Consider the following 15,875-nt stretch of genomic DNA (forward strand, 5'->3'; position numbering starts at 1 on the left):
CTGGAGTCTGTGTGCTTTTAATGTGAAGTCTTTCTGTCTTCGTCCTGTTTTGGAAGCTCAGCTTGCTGTTTTCAGAGGCCCTCCGTTGGCGCCCTCTTCTGTGCTGCTCCCAGCACCTGTTGGCAAGCAGATCGCGCCTCCTAACACTGGGTCAGGTGCAGCTCTCCTCTGCTGTGGGTGGGCGGGTCACTGCCCCTCCGGATGCCGCAGTCAGATGTTGCAGACTGGTCGGGTAGGAGGGCGGGTCGTGCCCCCTCCCAGCACCTCGGTCAGGGGCTGTGTTCCTGCCCGAAAGGCGGGGGGGGGGGGGGGGGGGGGGGCGGCACTCTCCCTCTACCTGCGCCGCCGGTAGTTTCGCTCTCTGTGCAGCTGCGCGCTCCGCCCTGGTCGGCTCTCTGCAGGTGGGCTCGGGTAAGACCGAGGGACAGCCCTGTCCCTGCTCCGAGCCAAAACCCAGCTCCTTGTTTGTCTTTGTGGAGCAAGTTCTCTGAGGGACCAGGATGGAAGGATCCTATCTGCCCCGGGCTACAGGCCAGTCTCAGTCTGGTCTTTGAGGCTGCTAAGCCCTTGGGTGTGGATGCAGGTTTCGCCCCCGCCCCCGCCTGAGTGCTCAGCGCGGAGGATATGGCGGCTGTGCCCGAGCCCCGCCTCTCTTCCCCCGAAAACTTTCCGCGGGTTTTCAGAGATGGGGGTGTGCACCCTTCCCCCGAGAGCACATCAACCGTGCTGTTTTATGGAGGGCCCAGGTTGTTCTGCCCTGTGCACCCACAGCCACGGCGCGCAGCCCCTTGCGTTCCCCCGGGGCTGCCTCCGTGCAGCCACTTCCGTCCTCCGGCCGGCTTGTGCAGCCTGGCCCTGCCCGCCTCTGCCCGCCTCTGCCGGCCCGCGTCTCAGGCTGGGTGTCGGGGGGACGCTCTGTTCCCGTTTAACTTAGTTCTGTTAGTCAAGGGCTGCTCTGTACAGATCCGAGCCTCGGAGGCTCCCCCTCCGTCCCGCTGGCCTCTCAGTTGGAGAGGGGAGACCCAACGAGCGAGCGCCAGTCCTCCTTTGCCGCTCCCTCCCCGTGGGACCCGTCCCGCGCTGCTTTGCCTTTTGTTCTTTCTTTTTTCCTTCTCTCCTACCAGATTTTTGGCGTCTTTATCTTTTGAAGAGGGCGATGTTCTGTCGGAGTTCCACAGGTGCTCTGGTTGGCTGAGTGGGTTTGTAAATGTGGGTCTTGGTGTATTTGTGGGAGAGGGTGACCTGCGAGCGTCCTTCTACTCCGCCATCTTCTCCCAGATGTCACAATTCTTAAAAAGAAGATTTTGAAACTGCATAATCATCCCAGAACAGATGGATTATCCTGGAGTGACAAACAACTCCCAAATCTCAGTGGCTTTAAATGGCAGTGGTTTCCTAGCTGCTCATATTTCATGTCCAAAGAAGGTCAAAGGGAGGCTCTGCGCACTGTATTCCTTCAAGGATCCAGGCTGAAGGAGATACCACTTGAACAGGAGCAAAAGGTATATTGGTTCTTAAAGTTTCCACTTGGTACTGACACACATCATTTCCACTCATATTTCACTGGACAAAGCAAGCCGTATGGCCATGCTTGATTTAAAAGGAGGATGGGAAATGCAGTTCCACCATGTTCCCAGGAAGAGGATAACTGAATATTTGTGGACAGGTCTAATGTCCATCATACCCTGAGTGGCAGGTAGGTAGCTAGAAGCAAAAGCAATTCTGGCTATTGAAAACATTCCAACTTAGTACCATAGAAGAGGGACTCCAATGGCAGTTAGACTTCGGAGATGGGTAGCAGGTTTTCAAACGTCTTTCTTCCACTTCACTATTCTCTTGCCAGATTATCTGCTTTCTGATATTTTATGTTCACTTTTCCTGTAAGAACTATGTGGTCATTTGGACAACTAGGTACTAGAAAGAAAGAAAATTTCTTCTATTTCAATATTCTTTTAAAATAACTTCCAAACAATTATAGTTGCTAGTGAGTTCTCTGATCTAGATTCTATCTTCACTTTTGATCTCTCTCCACCCCAATCTGGGACTTTTAATTTTTTTTCAGTAACCTCTGGCCAAAGAATTGCATAGAACTCAGTTCTGCCACTCATTCATGTACATTTAGATGAATTACTTAACTTACATCTCCAAGGCTCAACTGCTTTTCCTATGGGGTCAAATAATAATTGTTCTTACCCCCTAGGGTATTCTGAGTATTAAATGAGAAGACATTTGTAAATGCTACCTAACATGGATATTAGCTAAATCTTACAAAATGCTTCTTAGATGCCAGCCCCTTAGTGATCCATGTATTGTGACCCACTTAATTTTCATAACAACTCTATGAGGTGAATATTATTATTACCTCCATTTTACAGATGAGGAAACTGAGGCACCGAGAGTTTAAGAACTTGCCCAGAGGAACATAACCAGTAAGTGGTGGGTCAGAAAGGCAACAGCAGTCAGTCTGTGCCAAAGACCATGCTCTTAACATGTGTGCAGTGGAGTGCCTGGGACATAGTAAGTGCTCGGAACATTTCACTTATTTTTATTTTATTAATAGTATTATCATCATTTATTTAAAATGAAGCCCTATAGTTTTCTCATGGAAAAATTTAAAACCTCTTCTTTCATGAAAAAATGTGACATTTGATAAAAAGTTGTGAATTCTTTTAATATTATTTACACAGAAATGAAAAATAAACCCTAGGAGACACCATGGCATCAGTCTGTCCTGGTCTGTCTTGTGCCGTCTCTCTCACCCTCCCCTCTTCTCTTGGGTCACTTGCTCTAGGGGATTCCAGCCAAATTGTGAAGACACTCAGGCTGCTCATAGGAGGAGGAACTGAGGTGTCTGGCTAACAGCCAGTTAGAAACTGAGGATTGCCTAAAATCACATGAGCAAGTGTGGGTGAAGATTTTCCCTCGTCCAGCCTTCAGATGACTGCAGTCCCAGCTAACAGCTTGACTGTAATCTCATGAGAGACCTTGAGAGACTCCAGCTAAGATGCTTCCAGATGTTTGCCCCATAGAAATGGTGAGACAATAAATGTTTGTGCTTCTCAGCTGTAAGGAGTAATTTGTTATACAGCAATTCGTAACTAAAACTGATATTGGTACCTGGAAATGAGGTGCTGCTATAATAAAAACCTAAAATGTGGGAGCGGCTTTTTAAAAAAATTATTTTAAGTCCTTTGCCTTTCTATATAAATTTTAAAATTTACTTTTCAACTCCTTTGTACAAGTATGCAAGGATTTTGGCTGGGATTGCATTGACTCTACAGAACAACATAGGGGCCATTGCCACCTTACTAATATTGATTCCTCCAATCCACAAACATTTAATTAGGTTTTTTTTAAACATTTCATTTAATTAGGTTTTCTTTAAGATTTCTCAGCAATATTTTGGAGATTTAGGTATAAAGCTTTTACACATCTTTCATTTTTATTCCTGATATTTTTATGCTATTATGTTTTTAAAATTTTCTGTCATTACTAGTAAATAGAAATACAATGTTTTGATGCTATCTTAATTAAAACAACTGTTTTAGTTGTTCATTGCTTGTAAATAGAAATTGAGTTTTTGTGTGTGCGAGTGTTGGCCTTGTACCCTGTGACCTTTTTACATTTCCTTTTTGGTTCTGATAGGTTTATTATAGATTCAGTTGGATTATCTATATAAAACATCATGTAACATTTGCAAATAAAGGCAGTTTTACTTCTTTCTTTCTAATCTGAATTCTTTTAACATGTTTAACACACACACACACACACACACTTGTACAACAGTATGTGTATGTGTAGTTGGATGCAATTTGCTAAAGTTTTTTTGAGATTTTACATCTACATTCTCTGTATTTCTCTTTCCTTATCAGTGTTTGTCTGGTATCAGGGTGATTCTGGCTTCAATAAAATGAGTTAGGAAATTTTTCCTCCTTTTCTATTTTATGAAAAAGTTTATTTAGAAGTTTTATTATTTCTTCTTTTAAAGTTTCATAAAATTCACTTGTGGCTTGAACTTTTCAATTTCTGTAACGTACATAGCACTCTTCAAGTTTTCTTTCCCCTCTTGGGTCACTTTTGGCAATTTTTGTTTTTTAAGGAATTTGTGCATTTCACCCAGGACATCAGATTTATTAGGATAAAGTTATTAATATTGTTTTATTAACGTGGTATTGGTAATTTGTAAATTTTATTTTTCCTTTATCAGTCTAACTAGAGGCTTCCCAATTTTATTGGTTTGTTTTAAGGAACCAGCATTTATTTTCATTGATTTTTTTCTATTATTTTTTCTAGTATTTAATACTCTGTTATTTCTTTGTACTACTTACTTTGGGCTTAATTTCCTCTTTTTTTGTTTGTTTGTTTTATTTTGTTTAGCATGAAAGTTTAAACTATTGATTTGAGTCCTTTCCTTTTAAAAAATGTATTTAATGCTATAAACATTCCTCTAAACACTTAGCTACATTCCACAAATTTTGATATTTTGTATTTGCATTCAAACAGTTTTCTAATTTTCCCTGAGATTTCTCCTTTGACTAATGGATTACTTAGGAGTGCATTGTTTAATTTTCAAGTATTTGGGGATTTTCCAGATATCATTCTATTATTGATTTCTAGTTTAATTCTGTTATGAGCAGAGAAAAAGCTTAGGATGATTTCATTTTTTTCCTGTGTACCTGAAACAATTGTGTATTCTGCTGTTGTTAGCCAGAATGTTCTATAAATGTCAATTAAGTCAAGTTGGTGGCTGGAGTATTCAGATCTTCTATATCCTTGTTGTTTTTTTAATCTACTGTTTTATTCACTACTGAGAGTGGAATGTTGAAGACTCCATGTATAATTTGTGTATTTGCACTTCTATCAGTTTTTGCTTTGTGTGTTTTTGACCTCTGATTTTTAGGTGCACACACATCAAGATTGTTGTGAGTTATTGATGAATCAATCCATTTTTCATTATATAATGTCTGTCTTTAACTCTAGTAATTTTCCTTGTTCTGAAGCCTACTTTATCTGATACAAATACAACTAGTCCAGCTTCTTTTGATGTTATGGACTGAATTATGCCCCTACTCTCCAAATTTATATGTTAAAGCAGAAACCTCTCCTACTTCAAACTGTGACTGTATTTGGAGATAGGGTCTCTATAGAGGTAATTAAAGTTAAATGGAGTCATGTGGATGGGCCCTAATCTAATGTGACTGGTGTCCTTAAAAGAAAAGGAAGAGACACTAGGCAGGTACTTGCTCAGAGGAAAGGTCATGTGAGGACCCAGGGAGAAGGAAGTGATCTGCAAGCCACGGAGAGAGACCTCACGAGAAATCAGTCCTGCCAGCACTTTGATCTTGGGCTTCCAGTCTCCAGCACGGTGAGGAAAATAAACTTCTGTTGTTTAAGTCACCCAGGCTGTTGTATTTTGTTATGGCAGCCCTAGCAAAATAATAACATTTGATTGTATTTTCATCATATATTTTTCCTGATCTTTTAATTTATCTATATAATTATATTTAAATTGCTTTCTTGTAGATAGCATATAATTGAGGCTTCTATCTTTATAGCTAATCTGAGAATCATAGTCTTTTAATTAGAGGGTTTAGACTATTTACATTTAATGTAATTATTAATATGTCTGGATAGGTCCACAATTTTACTATTTTTCTGTTTGTTTCCTATGTTTTGCTCTTTTCTTCTTCCTTTCCTGTATTCTTTTGCATTATTTAAATACTTTCAGTATTCTATTTTACCTTATGTATTGCATTTTTTAGCTATGTTTCTCTCTCTTTTAGTGGTTGCTCTAGGGACTCTAGTGTGTTTAGACTGCTCTATTAAATGTAAGCAATCCAAATATACTGGTTAAAGGAGAGAAATCTGTTTATTTTTTTTCTTTGTGACTTTCCTTGTAAATCTGATATTAATTTAAATGAGACATTGCCATCTTAAACCTCATTGGAATTGAGGCTGATAATCCTAACTACACTGGATTTATACAAACATCAGTCATTTTGACAAAGGCAATGTGCTTGACTGACTTTCTTCATATCATTGACTTTTTTGAAGATCCGATCCAGTAAAAATTAACTGAGAACAATAGACTTCTGTACAGGAATTTTGTCTCAGCCAAAGTAGCAGCGGATTTAGGACAATATACAGAGTAAAGTCCTCTTACTAATACTATTCTCAAGCTTGAAAAGTTATGTGGGTTTTGATGGGCTCAGAGTTTAGTAGATGTAGAGATTATTTGTTAAATTAAAGATTTTTAAATAAATGGAAAAATATAATACACTTATGTGATTATTCAATAGAGCAAAAATGTCAGTTCTCCTCAAATTAATCTAATACAAATTAAAATTCTAAACATATTTATCAAAGTGATATATTTATTATAAATTTTGTAAGGAAGAGATATTGTGAGTGAAGGTCTAAGGTAGTCAATAAAGCAGAAGAAAAAATAGAGGCCCATCTACCAGATATCAAGGTATATTGCAAAGGTATATAAATGAAAATAGTGCAATATTAGCACAAGAATAAAAATATCAATTAGTGGAAGGGAATAGAGAACCTAGGAACAGGCCAGTGAGAGGCTGGTATTTGACAGAAGTGGCATTATAGACAAGAAGGACTGTTCAACACATGACATTAAAACAGTTGGCTTTCTACTTGTAAAAGTATGCTCATATCTCATACCACATTAGAAAACAAATTAAAGATTTAAATATAAAAACAAAATAAAATATACAAAACTTGAAATCTTCAGAAAATAATAGGGGAAAATATCTTTATGATCTAGGGATTAAAAAGTATTAATCAAGACTATTTTTTTCAATCATATTTTTATTCACAGAAAAGCAATAACATTTATCAAAGTATGTAGATAGCCCTGCTTTGAAAATCACTATAAATGTAAGGAGAAACAGGTATACCTCCTGTTTCACTTATTGTTTTCTCTTCTTTTCTTAAGCAAAATGTTCCCTAAGAAAATTAAAAGGCATGACGCAAATTTTTTTCTAGTGTATATCTAATTTAGCTCTTTTCTTACAATAAATAACATGTATATGATGATATGGCCCCCTATCTCCTCAGAACTATTACCTGATTCAATAATACAAAATTTGACATCATTTCAATGGAACCTAAATCTTTTTCTCTCAGTCATAACTTTCTAGACAGGGTAAGAATCTAGAATGAAAAGGTAAAAACTGCTAGAATATTTAGAATATTTACCTGCTCCAACTCTCCTGTTTTGGGAGTGCAGCCTATTCCTTCATTTCTTGGGATTTTTCCCCAAGACTACTACTAGCGCACAATGAAAGAAAACATATTGGAATTTATCATGTTTACCAATGCTGTGACTTTGATTTTTTCCCCCCTTTTTATTGAAATATAGCTGACATACAATATTATGTTAGCTTTAGGTATCTGTAACTTTGCCTTTTAACCTTCATAATCTAAATAACAATAATTTCTTGCAAAGTCACTGTCTTGGAAACCATATTCATGAGAAATCATAACTCATTTCATTAAAATAAAAACCGAAAATTCATCCTCAAAGAAAACTCTTCTAAGAATAGCATTTCAGAGATTCAAAGAAATTAGAGGTGGAAAAACCAATTAGAGCTAATCTACCAGCTTGTCAGAAAGGATTCCTTTCTACAAAATATATTCTAGTTCTTTGTCCAGGTTAATATTTAATGTCTCAAGGGATGGTGCATTTATTATATCCCTTTGAAGTCTTTCCTTTTATTTAATTGACTTTACCAAGAATCTTTTTTTTTTCTGATATCTAACCTCCATGTTCATTATTAATTCTGTGCTATTGCTTTTAATCACACTTCTTTTTCCTATACTGATGCCTCTTCTTCTCCCAAATTCTACTTTTTCACTCATATATTTGTAAGGGGCTAGGCTTCATTTAGCTGAATGACATAAGTTTATTTATAATAATAATCTCTTAAATCAAAGAGCTCTTTAGATCTTTTTCTCCATTTTCCCTTTCTGTCCGTCTGTCTCTCTCTCTGCCACTCTCCCCTGCCTCATTCCCTTCCTTTCTCTCTTTCTTCCTTCCTTCCTTTACTTACTTTATTTCTGTGGACCTTGCAATGAGGTGCTTAAAAGTGGAAGTTACTTGGCAGGAACAAGTAGAGAAAGGAGATGATTCATTCTTTGCTTGACAAGGAGACGATCAATTCCTTTGCCAATTAGCAATATAGTTCTTGTCTATCTCTGGTATTAGTGAAGCATTTTTCTCTTGTTAATGATTTCTGGTTCTTTTATAACCTCTTTGGTCTTTCAACATTCTTTATTTCAGACTTCCCCTTTCTATTTAATTATGTTTATATGAATTTAAAATTGGATGGTATTTTTGTTGTACGCTTTGAACATGAAAGTGATGGTCTTCCTCCATTTACAATATTTAAATTCTTGCCCTTATCTGTGCAGATAATTAAGGGAGACATCAGGTACACTGGTACTCAGGACTCAAATTTCTACTCTCTGAAGATAAGCAAAACAAGGATTTTAAAGAGGTGAGAGGATATCATACAACTAGGGAGGAAGACTGCCCTGACCATAAGAACATAAATTTTTTGTAGCCAGAGCCAGTTCAATAAAATGTCAGTGTCTGCAGTAACAACTCTTGGTAACCTGGGGGAAATGCAGAGACAAAGAATGTGATGAACTTTATTGTATGCTTTCGTGCTTGTAAATTGCGTTTCTATGAATCCCTGAAAAGAATCCATGCATTATCATTGTTTAAGAACCAAGGAATAAGTATTTATAAAATTTACTAAAAATTTTTAATAGTTAAAATTTATAGAGAAATTTAATTAGCTTTCTCTTCTTACTAGGAAGCTGTCAGGGTTTAAAAAAAAAAACATGGTGGAATTCCCTAGAAAAAGGATCTTTCACAGAGTCATAACATCTCATTAGGTAAGAACCTAAGCTCTGAATCGAGACTGCCTTGCTCAAATTCTGCCTCTGTCTTTTAATAGCTGTGTGACCTTGGAAAAGTAACTCAACTCCTCTGTGCCTGTTTCCTGTTTTAAAATGGTGATACAGCCCAAGGAAAAATTGAGTTATATGTTGAGAATAAATTGAGTTAAAATTGTAAAGTGCTTAGTACAGTACATTAATAAAAACGAATTTTCCCTTTCTCTTTGTTCATTCATTAAACAGATATTATCAAGTGTCTTTTGTGTGATAAAGCTGAAAATAGGGGTTCACAATATAGCATTAAAGAATGATACATTTAACTGTACATATGGGGGGCTACAAAAACATATACTCTGAAATCAAAAAGTAAGCAATTAATTGTTGTTACCGAACCAAACTTGGGGCTGCTCACCCACTAAACAAAAAGCCAGTTTACTGACTTTGGATTGTGGTGAAGGAAAGCATAGTGTTTATTTGCAGGGCACCAAGCAAGGAGTAGCCGTGGCTTATGCTTTAAGACCTGAACTCCACGATGCCTTTCAGGTTGGGGTTTTTAAAGGCAATGTTTGAGGTGAGGGCTGCAGGGTGCATTGGTTGATGAGGTAACAGGGTGAGGTTCTAGGAATCTTAATCATGAACCTTCTGGTTCCAACCATTCTGGGGTCTACATGCTTGTGGACAGCATCCTCCACCTGGGTGGGGATGTGTCTTAGTTCCTGCAGAACAACTTAAAGATTGTCAGATTGTAATGTGTATCCCTTGAGGAGGAACTAGGTTGTCATTGCTAAATTATTGTCATTACTTTTCTTGTTTTAACTGCTTTTCCTTTGTTTCTGCATTCCTTCACTTCCCTAATCAGTAACTGCTTCTTCCTGCTCTTTGGAACAAGGAAGGCCTAGGAGACTAAAGACTTTTTCTACAAGCAAGAAATGGGGGATACAGAGGGGCTTTTGTATCTAAGAGGGCCCCACTGGGTCCTGCTTGGTTTCATAGCCTGTGCAGTAGATTCAAGAAGCAATTTTGGCCTTTGAAGAGTGACTATGATTTTGAAAAGTGGACAAGGTGAAGGAGGTTGGAGTGGGTCAACATGTGAAGCAGGGAGTATATTCCAGGCAAAGTGAACAGCATAAGCAAAGGCACAAAAATACGGAAGTACATATTTGCCAATGAGTGATCAAGTATGAGTAAAGCATCACAGGGTGGAAGAGTTGGGGAGGGGTAAAACCCTCTTTCCATTTTTGGTGAATTCCTCTATTGTATGAGTTTGGCTTGTGGGAGAGCCCCACTTCCCAACAGGGAATCTGAAGGGAGGCAAACATTCCGTCTCTTTGCCTTCTAGTTGCTGAGGGATGGGCATGTGACCTTGGGTAGTTCCACCTGTGAACTTGAATAGGGAGAATGTGATGCTAAGTTGCAAAGGTCCAGGAATAGTGGCCACAGCAAGCGGCCCAGTGGAGTGAAGCCAATGGCAACACAGTGTGCCATAGTCTGGTCTGTGTTGTTTGCTGCCAGTCTTCTATAGATCTGGATCCTTTTCTGAACCAAGTCTCCATCTATATGTTGATGCAGTGGGTTACTTGACAACCCTCCTGTAATATCTTTCTGGATAAATTAACTAGAGAGGGAGGGTTCGCTTTGTTTGCAACCAAGAAGTGTCTCAAACAATACAGAATTTCATCTTTTTCATTTGTTATCATTGTTTCCTAAATTTTGTTCAATGATTATCAATTACTTCTGTAATAAAACCTTTTTTAACAATGTAAAGTTAAATATAAATGTGAACTGTAAAATTTTTTCAATTATAATGTAAAAAAAGCCACATAGAGACAAAAAGATAAAATAGATAAATACTAACCATAACAGTAATAATTTTAAGGCACTATATGTTGAATGCTTACCTCTGAGACAGGCAAATTATTATGAGCTTTATGTGCATTATCTCAGTATATACTGTCAACAGTACAAAGTTGTACATGCTATGATTATCAGCTTTTTCAGATGAGGAAAGTGAGGTTGGGAGAGGGTAAGTCACTTTCCCAAAACCACCAGTGGGATTGTGGTGCAACCAGTATTTAAACCCAGGTAGCCCAAATACAGCATCTACACTCTTTAGTCTGTGGCATCACGGATGAGCTAGTCACCACATTTTCCTAGGGGAGTTGACTAAGCTTTTATAGAAGATGTAATAAGAAAGAATACAAAGGATTTTGCCAGGTAAAGAAGACATGAAAGGGTGAGTTCAGCCTGAGAAGGGTGTGTGCAAGGGCAGAGACAAGAAAGGACATTACCTGTTCCAGGAATGCTTCAGGAAGCATTGGTTTTTGGTGCAGGGGGTGTAGTGGTGGGGGTGTGGAGGTGGGGGGAGGGGTAGCCGAAAAGGAGATTGATGGTAGAGTCCAAATGTAGGTTTGAAATGGAACGGGTGTTGGGGGTGGTTCTGTGAGTCCTTAGGTTTAGTAGTTTTTATTATCCTTAAGCAACTGGAAGTCATCAATGTTTTTAATGAGAGGAGTGACATCATCGGCATCTTTTTTTAGAAGGATCACTGGCAGAAGGAAGGAAGTGCTTGCACTTTGAGTGATGAGTGTCGCTGAGGTCAGTTAGCAGGATACTGAAATAGTGCATGAGAAGCCAGTGAGGACAGTGGGAGTGGAACAGAGGGGAGGGCCCAGATTTGAGAAACATCCCCAAGATGGAAGCTACAGAGCTTGATGACTAATTTGATGAGGGTGTTTGAAGAGGAAGGAAGAAACGCAGATAACTGAGATTTCTAGTTTGGCAACCTGAGTAATTGGTGATGTCAATAACTGAAATAGGAATAGAAGGAAGGAAAGCTCTGTGAGGCTTACCAGATGATTTACATGTGTTATTTCACTTAACCCTAAACAAACTGATGATAAAAAGATTAAGATGTTCATTTTCTAGATAAGAAAATCAAGGTTCAGTGAAGTTGAGTAACTTGCCCAAGGTCACAGAAATGGTAAATAAAAGAGCTGGGATTGAGATAAGATCTTACTGCAAAGCCCGTATCTTTCCATGATAGTATTCAACATAATAGTTTTAATTTGGAAAAATAAGACTCAAGCTCAGGGAAAAACTAGACAGAGCTAGAAACATGGTTCCTCTCAGAGGAGGAATGGTGAAGTATGAGGAGAGATTAAAGTCTTGACACTGTTGGGATAAAGGATGAGAGCAGCACTGTCCAATAACATTTTCTGTAGTGTTGGAAGTATTTTATACTTGCACTGTCCAGGACTGCAGCCATTAGCCCATGTAGCTGTTGAACACTTGGGGCTAATGTGACTGAGGAACTGAAATTTTAATTCTAGTTTTAATTAATATAAATTAAATAACCATATGTGGCTAGTGCCATGTTGGATACCATATTGGATAGTTTAGGACTAAAGGAACCAGCTAGACATGGAGACAGTCCATCAGAGGGGAGGCCTTGTTGGCACCCCCCATCCCCAAGTCACTAGGTATTTGATTATCTGCTTTATATCTGTGGGTAAGATTGGTCTAAGTTTGGGGACTATAATTCATTACTTAGGAACAAGTTCTTTCCTACTGTAGACAACAAAGTAATCTTATGAGGTCCTATCTTTGGAAGGAGAGTAAGTACAATACCTTTTCTATGTGAGACAAAAATCGCAATCCTTTTCTCTGTATTTACATTTTTCTGTATAAAATGTTATTTAAGAGTTCAAGCTCCAGGCAAACACCATGGTTCAAATCCCAGTTCTGCCACTGAATGGGTTTGTGGTGCCTTGAGTTAGTGACTCCACATTCTCAAACTTCACTTCTATTACCTAATAACATAGGGATAACAATAGTACCTAACTCATACGGTAATTGTGAGATTAAGTTAAATAACCTATGTAAAACCCTTAGCCAGTGTCTGGCACAGGCTGAGCACTCAATAAAGGTTAGCTAGTCTGTAACTAGTACCTGATTGTGATGAATTTGTACTTTACACCTCTGCATTTTGACATTCATTTGACTCTATTTTTGTGTAAGTAAAGGTATTATCCAGATCTCTAAATGTCAGAACATTCCAAAAGAGAAATACACATTCATCAAGATAAAAAAGTAGATAGGGTTCTGAAAAGTTCTTATTGTAGGTATGAGTTTTGCAGTTATTTTTGTATCTCACTTTGATTTTCATTTTGTTAAAGTATTTTTAACCAGTACAGTGGCAGATCATAACCCTAGCATTTTGTTGTGATCATTAAAATTCCCTTGGTTTAACCTCGAACAGTTCATACACCACATGATCAAGCGAAAACACTAGACGCTCTAAATGTTGACTTAAAAGATTTCTTCATGTCTGGAATTTCTGAAGAATTCCATTCCACTGTAATTGAAATATTTAATGCCTTGCCTCTGGTTATCTTAGAAATAGCTGGATAGATTGTATAGTGGTTGGATACATCAAGGACTATTTAAAGACCAATGATTTCAGAAGTAGGCATAAGTAATAGGATCTCTTTTTGTTGCCCCCATTTTGTACTTTGTAATCTTTGGACTGAAGAAATAAAAACAGCATTGTAATACAGTCTTCCACTTTGTATAGTGTTTGTGCAAATAACAAATATATTTTTTCATTAGGCTGAGATGTCAAATCCGTATTCAAGGGTCAGTTCTGCTGATTGGTCTGTTAAGTAAGGAAAAGTTACAGAGAGGTCCTCTGTAACATCTAAGAGTTGATCCAGACTTGATTCTAGAATGATCTAAGTATCCTTTCAACTAAAATTCCTAGAATCTGCCTTTTCTTTCCCTCTTTGGTCCTAAAGGACTTACAGAGTTAATTTTTGCTTCCATGCTTTTTATAAACATTCTTTTGGAATATTTCATTTCCTTGGAAAACAATTCATGGGTGAGTCAGCATGGAAGGAAAAAAAATCCACTCACAATAGATATCAAAATTGCATGAGGTGGTGAAACGAGAAATGACTTTCTTTGTAAACTGAAATGAGGTATAGAGAAACCAATTACTTATTTATAAAATGAGTGCTTGGTGGAACGCTTTATGTAGCAGAGATAACGTGCTGTTACAAATGAAGCAAGACGGGGGGAGGTGGGGGGCGCAACACGGGAAGGGGTGGCATCAGGGAGTCTTCCCCACACTGCCTTAAAACGGCTACTACTATAAACGTCCCTTTCCGTAAGGAAGAAAGAAGCTGTGTCTCAGGAGGAGGACGAAGGAGGAAGCAAGAAAGCAAAGGAAGGTTAAAAGCTCCCCCACCCGAGCCCATCCTTTCTGGAAATACATAATTAAGGGAATTTCCTCCTGCAGCCATGGAACGTTCGGTGGCCGTTTCCACGTCACTATTAGGGCAGCCAAGGATTTCGCTTTTTCTGGCGGTGACTTCCCGACTCTTCCTGCGGGTTCCCAGTGGGATGCCGAACGTCGCCCTCCGCCCCGGGCGAAGCCGGGCGGCGAGGAGGCTCGGAAGCCAGGCGGAGGCCGCAGCGGCCGGGGGAGGGCGCAGAAGCGCTTCCTGCGTGAGCGCGGCCGCCGGGCCAGTTTCCGGAAGGCTGATTGCATCAGGTGTGGAGCCGGGCGCCTCCTCGGCCCAACCTGGCGGCCACTGCGCCTGCGCGCGTCGCCCCGCCCCGCCCCGCCAGCCGAGGACTCCACCGCGGGTTTTCCTCCGGGTCCAGAGGAGACCCAGCTGGGAGGGAAGGGCGCTGTTTACCGTCCCGGGACCCTAAGAGAGGGGGTGGCCAGGCCGGACTTCTGGGGAGACCCGAGGAGCTGTGGGGTCCGAGGGAATAGAGTACCTGCGGAAAGAGGACCTGCCTGAAAGGCTGGTGGCCGGTCCCGTCCTTCTTGCTGAGGGATGGGATAGTCTTGAGCTAATTTCCTCGCCTCTGTTGGCGGTAAGGACATAGGCTAGAACTAGAAGGCTTTTAAATTCAGAGTGCATTTTCCAAAAGTGGATTAAACTGCGGCCTCCGACTGTATGTGGTACACGGGCTCCATAGGTGGGTCTTGGGGTGCAGAGACAGCCCCAAGGATGAGCACTTTCATGTATTTATAGGGATTTCTCAGTGGCAATATTGTTTTTGTGTTGCCGGAAGGAGCGATATGAAGAGCGATATGACAGTTGGCCTCCAGATGGGTCTGAGGGAAATTGTTCACGGGAGCGGTTTTGGAGTGCAAATGCAGAAACCCCTCCTTCTATGAGGCATCTTCCCCCAACACTCCTTCCAACGCTACTCGAGTCTGCGTCAGGGTCCCATTATACACCCTTTTATATACACTTAGTAGATTTCCCTCCTGGCGCTTTTCATGTTTGAAATGACATTTTTGAGTGATTGTTTAGTGGATGTCTGCTCCACCTCATTGGACTAAGCTCTGTGAAGGCAGGGGTCTGGGCTTTTTTATTCACTGTTACCCCTAGGCTAACTATAAGACTTTGTGGGTCCTCAATAAATTTATGATGTTTGAAGGAAAAAAGTAACACCGGCCCCAACCTCATAGAGTACTCTCATGAAGAATAGAGACTGGCGAGGTGTGAGTTTGCTGTTTGGAGAAGGAGTGTATTCTGGAGGTTTGGGGAAGAGGATGAGTGAGGAGGAGCCATTACTTTGCAGTTACTATAAATTTACTTTTAGCATAATCCTCCTGAAGGACATCCTAGGTGTGGCTGTGTGCATATGTAGAACAGTGATTCTCGAAGGTGTAGTTCCCAGACCAGCATCACCAGCATCACCTGGGAAGCTGGATGTACAGATGCTTGGGCCACACCACAGACCTTCTCGTTCAGAGACTCTGGGAGTGGGACCCAGGAATCCGTGTTTACAGAAACCCTCTGGACGATTCTGACGCAGGTTCAAGTTCCAAAACCACTGCATTGGTGAAGAACAACCCTAAGGATGCTTTGGGGATGTCATTCCCAGGATCTGGGGCAGAGCACTGATTACTACTTACTGAGTATTCTTTT

At 39.9% G+C, this 15,875-nt stretch overlaps 1 long non-coding RNA gene across 1 annotated transcript; it reads left to right on the forward strand.

Moving 5' to 3' along the window:
• Positions 1–323: 323 nt before the first annotated feature.
• LOC141579408 (uncharacterized) lies at positions 324–3,719 on the forward strand. Its single transcript, XR_012510677.1, has 2 exons — positions 324–1,502; positions 2,376–3,719. It is a non-coding gene; the product is annotated as an uncharacterized LOC141579408 (long non-coding RNA).
• The last annotated feature ends 12,156 nt before the right edge of the window (positions 3,720–15,875 follow it).

The sequence above is a fragment of the Camelus bactrianus genome, chromosome 2, assembly GCF_048773025.1.
Source record: "Camelus bactrianus isolate YW-2024 breed Bactrian camel chromosome 2, ASM4877302v1, whole genome shotgun sequence".
In the NCBI taxonomy this organism is placed as follows: domain Eukaryota; kingdom Metazoa; phylum Chordata; class Mammalia; order Artiodactyla; family Camelidae; genus Camelus; species Camelus bactrianus.